The sequence below is a fragment of the Squalius cephalus genome, assembly GCF_949319135.1.
Source record: "Squalius cephalus genome assembly, chromosome: 24".
Classification (NCBI taxonomy): Eukaryota; Metazoa; Chordata; class Actinopteri; order Cypriniformes; family Leuciscidae; genus Squalius; species Squalius cephalus.
This window is the reverse complement of record NC_137145.1, coordinates 5,512,656-5,520,893: the sequence shown is the minus strand read 5'-3', so window position 1 is coordinate 5,520,893 and position 8,238 is coordinate 5,512,656.

Below are 8,238 nucleotides of genomic sequence, written 5' to 3'. Positions count from 1 at the left end.
TGTAACGAGTGTTCGCTGTGTCACTTCGCTGTGTATGTTGTTGATAATGAAAGGGAGAGAGAGAGAGTTTATGGATAAGACTTTAATGCGCACTTCTTATACTATGTTTATTCAGCTCTTACAGAGATTCTCTGGAGTAAAACTAAGCTCATCTTTTGTGTGATGTACAATAAACTTCACTGAACTCGTCAGTATATTTTGGTCATCATTCGGACGGGTTTTGCTACAGCAGGCTTGTATTAGTGGATAAAAGCAGATGACAAATAAGTTATAACCATAATTAAACTAAACCTGTTCTATGTCCATACAGCATATATTCTCTGGCTCTGTGGGCATTATTGTCCGACTCCGAGTCGAAATGAACACCGCAACTGAGAGTTTCTGTTCTGATATTATCAGATGAGATTGTCCTGACTCTGAGCGCGAGCTCGTGAGGCTCCGCCCCCTGTGCCGTGCAGCAGCAGTTAATTTGCATTTAAAGGGCACACACTAAAACAGCGCGTTTTTCTGAGCCCCAAAAAATTACAATTTAAACATGCTGTAAAAAATTATCTGTTGGGTATTTTGAGCTAAAACTTCACATACACTCTGGGGACATCAGAGACTTATTTTACATCTTGTGAAAAGAGTCATAATAGGTGCCCTTTAAAAGTGAACCATTTCAGTTTAAATTAATTTTCGTTTCTGAGTTCAGCAAGGTTCAAAATTAATAAAGAGATAAAATGCAATGTACGCAGAAAGCGAAAAGCGAAAGAGGAATATGGACTCAGTCATGGCTAGGGAAAAAAGGCCAACTTGCCATGGCAATCTTGTAAATGGAGCTTGAGGTAATAGTTTTAAGTTTTAGCGCCATGTTGCGTTGATCAATACAACATTTCATGTTGCATTTATATTGGCTAGTCAGTAGAATAAGATCGTAGAGCGAGGTCTCAGGCATGAGTCCAGTCTGAATACGACTCACTGAATGTGAATCTGTAACTACACTTAAGTATTGATTTCTCACAGCAGATTGATTTCTTACTTTCTAGTATTGATTTCTTACAGACGTTCTGCTTACTGAAGCTCCAGCTCTCACTTGAGAGAACCTCACAAATAAACATTCACGCTAATGAAACTGCACTTGCTTCAGTTTATTTGTTTAAACTTTCCAGCAGTGCCAGCATAGCATTTTCATGGCCAATTCCTTCTCTCTTTGCTGAAGATCATTGTCTCAGCGAAGTGCGTCACTGGCGTCTCTGTTTGCATGCAACACCACTATGTGAATGAGGCTGCTTGTGCTACGCTTTGAGATTTTTTAAACAAAGTCTCATGCTCAGAGAAGACTATACGGAGCTGTAGGCCTGAATCATATTGAAGACACAAAGTTTGTTCTTCTATCATTTCCTGTTTTAAGATATAAGAGCGTCAGGCAGGATGATGATGGGTGGGGTTGTCACTATCTGTGTTAGAAACTCACAGACAGGGACTCCTTGCTGGATCCAGTTAAAACCAGCCAGCTTCTTAGGTACCAGCCGGGGGAACTGGTTTTTACCTGAGAGGCCATCTTGATCAACCTGTTCAGGGCTGGTAGGTCACCTATGCTTACCGAGACTGCATATATTTAATCAAAAATACAGTAAAAACTGTAATACTGTGAAATATGATTACAATTTAATTATTACAGTTTTCTATTTTGATATGTTTTAAAATCTAATTTATGAATTTCATGAATTTTCAGCATCATTACTCCAGTCTTCAGTGTCACATGATCCTACAGAAATCATTCTAATATGCTGATTTGCTGCTCTAAAAAGATGGCAATGTTTAAAACAGTTGTGCTGCTTAATATTTTTGTGGAAACCGTGATACAATTGGATTTTTCAAGATTCTTTGATGAATAGAAAGTTCAAATTAACAGCATTTATTTTAAATAGAAATATTTTGTAATAGCCTACTATGTCTTAACTGTCACCTTTGTCCAATTTAATGCATCCTTGCTAAATAGAAGTAATTTCTTTGAAAATAAATCTTTTTGACCCCAAACAGTTGTTTGAAATATCTTGCAACCCAATGAAACAAAGAAAGGACACATTTCTATTTTTGACCTGTTTGTGGGATCAATCAAAAGGCTGGTACAAAGGAGGCACGCTCAATTCCAAGATCTAAAGAAAGATCTTTAATCCGTTTGTAATCTGTAATCGCAGATTCTTTCATAACCAGTTGTAATCATAGCCTCATTCCTTAGGTCAGTTCTAAATGTCTAACATAATGGTTCGTCATTTGCTTTACTTCAATGTATTCAATTGGTTTTTGATGTAAACAGTTTAAAAGTAGGCCTATCACTTAGGCTACACAATCGGCTGATATAATAAATATATAAATAATTAAATTAATAACTTTTTTTGTCTTTGTCGCGACATGAGGTTCATCGCTGGATGCGTAAAAGCGACTAATGCTTGCAAATCCATTTGTCCTTCATGTCAGAAGCAGCGCAATAGCTTGGAGAACGTTGGACAGAGTACAGGGAATCAGTTTTACTGTCAGTTCTACCAGAAAGACTCAGGAGGATTCTCGAATGAAATAGATTTTATTTTGTAAAAATAAAAGTAGATGCTCGACAAGCTCCGACCGTCTCAGAATTCTTTGGCGTAGGCCCAGTCCTCCGTCCGGGTCTGAAAGTTAGCTGGTAGGTCCTGCCTGATGATAGAGGCAGGGGCGGAGCCTACCCCCCTGACGAGTGGACGGGAGCCATCCTGGTGGTGGAGGGGAGGATGGGGAGAAACTTTGCTACGACACCTACAGGCAACAAAATAGGATGGTAAGATCAGTCTTTTATATTTGATGTCAAGCTGTGATTGGTAGCGCTGAATTATGAATTAATGACGTGGCAGTGAAGTCTTTCTGGTAGAACTTACGCTTACACTTTCATGGATTTGTTGTGTCGAATCGCGCCACTCACATCCGATGTAGACGCGCTGTAAGTATGAGCAGTGGTGTTTTATCACTCAAAACTAATAGGTCAGCTATTGACCACCAGGACAAATGCAGACTTGATGACCATCTGGCCAGACCCTGCAGTGACGTGTTTGTCATGTTCTCAGACAGGTCATACATGTCACAGGCTGGTGCTACAGTAAATCCACCCAAGACGTTCAAGCTTCCTTCACACCTTTGTGGGTTATTTTCTCATGGACGTGTGGTTGTCGAAAATTTCCGTTCCCTTCTGCCCTACGCAGTTCACTTCCTCTTCACCGCGTATGCAAATGAACCACCTACACGGATGAACATTTTAAAGGTCTCGTTTATGAGTACCTGGTTTGTTGTCTATCTGTAGCAATTTGATTGACACATCGTTCACATATAAGGGATATGTTAAAAGGCATTTGAGAGCTAGTTTGGAAGAGTTTACGTCCAAACCACAAGCTGTCATCAGCTCTCTGCACTGACTGATGGCAGTTTGCAAAGTCTGAAATGAACCTGATGCCATGCAGCTCTTTGACATATGTCTTCTGTATGGATTACAGTATGACCTCTGTATGTTTAGTCTAATGGTAATGCTGAGCCGCGTGGTGGACATCTGATATCTCACTCGTTCACCGGTACAGCCTGTGCAACTACAGATACAGCAGAAATGTCGCTAACACATTGCAATCATATCCAAGTGTCAGTGGGACACTAATGATATGTGGTTTCATCTATCGTTTTTTTATAACTTCTGGACCTCTCAGGTGGATGGGATATTGACACAGTGCTAAGTTATGCGATCTTTAGATCATAAATCATCATCGCATCTCATGTTGGAGTACCAATAATTGCTGAGCACGATACACAATTTAATCTGCGTTACATAACCTTTTCAGGTGTATTCTTCAGGGGATGTGTTCAATTAATCTGTATTAAAACATAGCCATCATATTTGAAGGCTTTTAACAGGTTAACAAACTAGACATGAAAATCTGGATGGATGGATGGATGGATGGATATACCACCACAGTACACAGCACAAGGAGCAATAATACTCGTTTCATGCAGACAGGAGCCATTTTGGTTGGCTGAATGGAAGGATCAGGTTAAAATAAGCTCCTGTGAAAGTCAATGGCAGCCGGATTGAACTGACCAGAGCTGTAAGGCGAGAGAGTTGCGGACACTGTGTGAACTCCACAACCCGGGCCTGAATGTGCCCTGATAAAATATTTCAACACTCCCAAGTATGTATGTTGAGAAGTAAGCGCACACGCAGAGCTATTAGGTTGCCGATCTGGCCGCCTCCATCATACTAGGCCAGTCCAAACCAGTTCTTGTTTATCACTGGTACACTGGCTGCCCTTGTATCAACAACTGCAAGCGAGCGAATGAGACTTGTCACTGCATTGAACACAAACATAAGTCATTTGCATGCTGTGCTTGAGGTCAAAGTTGTCCAAAACAAAGGATTATTGTTGCCTTTGCTTATTTTAATGCTTAATCATTTTGAAAGCTCGGATATGAGAGTAAAGCTTTAATGCATCAAGACTTTTTTTCATTTAAATTCAACAAAAGTCAAAAGACTTTATTAAAATTTAAGATTTTAAATAAATTATATCACATTTTAAATGCATGCTCCCATTGGCTTTCAACTGGTGGTTTGCAAACCAAAAAATTTATTTGCTCTGATGGGTCAAAAAAAAGGGAGAAAAACACCCCAATGCTTAAATACACATAAAAAAATAAAAAATAAATGAATAACTAAACTTCAGAATCAGAATTCTACAAGAGACTTTGTGCAGGTGGCAGCCAATCAGGAGCCGATCTGGCACTCCTCCACCATTGGCATCGCAGCATGTCTGTGAAAGGGGGCGGGGCCTGCACTGCTGCCCACTGATTGCACTGACTCAGCTGAAAGTCAGGGTGTCCTGTGTCAGTACTGACCCCTCTGGCGGCACAGTCACCGACTGACAATCCCTGACTCGTGGAGTGCGGCCCTTCTTAGAAACATGTCCCGCCGTTTCTGGCCTAATGTTACAGTTACGAAAGTGTCCTCCACTCCCATATTTAGATCCATGACATTATGTAAAGGGGAGAGAAGGGTCTCCATGCAATTCTGTGTTTGCACCATAGACTGTAAAAAAAGGTTTGCACCTGTTGCGCATGAAAACAATCAAATATAATGCATCTATGATTTAGCAGACACTTTGTTGATATCCTTGATTTGTGTTTCAGCTCCACTGACAGAGCAAATACACAAATCGTACAAAAGCAAATCCGACATTGTTTTGTTGTCTGCAAGTCTAGACTTTGACATATGTTCGGCGATCTCTTCACAAGACTCTTTCATATGTGTTGAAGCATGCAGAATTAAACCGTTCACATAGAGCGCAGATGACGCAGGCTCGTCGTTTTCCTCAGGTTAATCCGGTAGTGCTGTAAACACCTGCCACACACACAAGCTGTCAGGGGCCTCGTCAAGTTCATCACCTAAAGTACCCAGCCAACATGTCTGGAGACAGTTAAATTATTAAAACTTGTCAAAAAGACTTATAATGATGTTACATCATCATGGCTCTCCGTTAAGACACACTTCTCATCCAGTTCTTCTTGATTCTGATTAAGTGTGCTGGTTAGGCCAGTTATGCATTGTACTGAAATGCTGACATTATGTGAAAGTTTTCACAAGGGCTATATCTCAGTAATTATGAGGTTTGTCTAAAATCCAATTGCATAAAAGTGTCTTTCTTGTTCTTGTTTGGTTATTTGTTTTAAACATCTAGTGCATTGAGTAGCCTAGGCCTACATATAGCGAGACAAATACTCTGTTTTTAGTGCATGTTGTCACCAAAAGTAAAATATATTTTTTGTTTTTGTAGCCATGACTTTAAAGGGTTAGTTCACCCTAAAATTAAAATTAAGTCATTTTTTACTCACACTGATGTTGTTCTAATGCCATGTACCCTTGTCCATATAGGCTAGTGACCAGCATCAAGATTTTTTTTAAAAAGACGCAAAATGTGTCAGAGAATGGTCCCATGCAACACGTGCCATATATTCCAAGTGGGGGTATATGATAGGGTTTGGTTGAAAATCTAAGTAAAATGTAATGTAGTAAAATCTGACCTTGGCTGTTGGTTTTCTGTGCACGGGCACGCGTTCATGTGACTCGTCCAGAAAAGGCACACAAGTTGTGAGAAACCAAGATTAATAAAAACGCGAGATGAAATACAATCCATGTACTTTCTTTTCTGAGGTGAATATATTCGTTGTGTTCGTCGCAACAAAAAGCTATCGCGTTCACATCTCTATCAGCTGTCATTCTGACTGTCATCAGACAAACAGATTCTAGTCCGGAGATTTTCAACTCAGTGAAGAAAGATAATACTCAGATAATCTTTTTTACCCTAGTGTTTATAGATTTCTAGTTTTGTATTTCATGTTGCGTTTTTATCCATCTTGATTTCTCACAAATTGTGTGCTTTTCTGGGCGGAGTGAACTCACTACGGCGCTCATAGAGTCTCACGAACGCGCAAACTATAGTCGAGCACGGAAGACCAACAGCAATTATTTTTCGTTAAATAATAGCCTACATTAAATATAATATTATACGTTGTATAATAAATATTATACAAACCCTATCACATAACCCCAGAACACTTGGAATTTATACCTACGACACGTGTGGCATGGGACCATTCTGTGATACTTATATGCATCTTTCTTTAAAATTTGATACTGGTCGCAATTCACAGGACAATTTCTCCTTTTGTGGTCCGAAAAAGACACATGATGAGTAAATTATGACTTTATTTTAATTTTAGGGTGAACTATCCCTTTACAGTTTTGCCTATCGCGCCACTGAATAGGCCTACACGTTATACACGTACTACACGCCTCACTCTGAGAGGGATTCGAACCCGAGTCGCCATCATGGGAGGCGGGTGCGCTAACAAGGACGTTAAAGACCGCAGCCTCCAGCATCAGTCGTTAACTTAGCAGGCCTCTTGAGGCCAGGGTAGTGAGGTTTACAATACAGCAGCTCTTACTAGCCTAAGTTACACTTACCCCAGTAAACATCACTCCCATCCGGATCATGGCACCAAATGTAACCAGTCCTACTCCACCCGCTCCAAGCTTGAGAGGCGGGCATGCTGACAAGGATGCTAAAGACCACAGGTAAAATATATTTGTATGAAACTTTAAATAATCCTAGTGTTTCATCTGTTGAAGATTAATGTTTAGATAATTTAAGTTAATTTAAATGTCCATCTGTAAAATTGAGCATTTTACACTCCATTTACAGCAATGAGCTCTTAAGAACTGGAGAGATCCAGTTTTATCCCTGACCAGTGAAGGGAAACTAGGTTAGTGGTCCACTTACAGCTCTTGGGAGCAAACATCTGCTCCATTTGAGCCTGGGAAGAGGAGTGGAAAATATGAGGCGCTTCTAGCACACATGAGGTCTGTGTGCACAGAGACAACGAACTCCTTGTGTTTGGTCAGCATCTGGTCCTTAGATGGTCTGTGTGCTGGAATGCCAAGAGGGCAGAAAGGAAAAGACGTTTCCTCTATAAGGAAGCTGAAGAATGTGAACCAAACTGTTTTGCATGATGTCTGCTAAAGTAGAATCATATAAATTTGTATTTTTATACCTTGGAGGTTGATTTCCGAACTAATTGAATGCAAAGGTAATGTAAATGCTGGTAGGGAAAAGTCACACAATGAAGCATGTCAACACCAAGAACTGGTTCTCGCCTCAGGATATGTAACAGCCGTCTGTCTATTTGCATTTCGTAATTTTTTTTTTTTTTACATTCAATCCCATCATGTTTCACAATCCTGGGTCACAATGCTAGACACGTTAATGCATATGATGTAACCGGCGTCTGGTTTTTTCTTTTTTTTCTTTTGACAGCTATAGGCAATAACTACAGCAATGATATAACACCATCATTTCCACTTTGTCAAAGTGATTTGTTACCATGATTTTTTTTGTCTGAACATGTAGGATGAGTTTACCAAATGTGTCATGTTTTCCATTGGAAATATGAATCAGTGTTCTTGAAGTATGTTGATGCAATTCTAACATGGAAATGAAAAATAAACCTTGCTTTTTTGTAGAAAATGGCATATTTATTTCAACAGATTGGAGCAAAAACAGACAAACATACATGTTTTTTGCTGTGACATAATATACACCACCTACAAAATGGTACAAAAGTTAGAAACAAGCCAAGAATACAAAATTATGTGGAAACACGCTGAAAACACGCAGCGGATATTGCACTGTT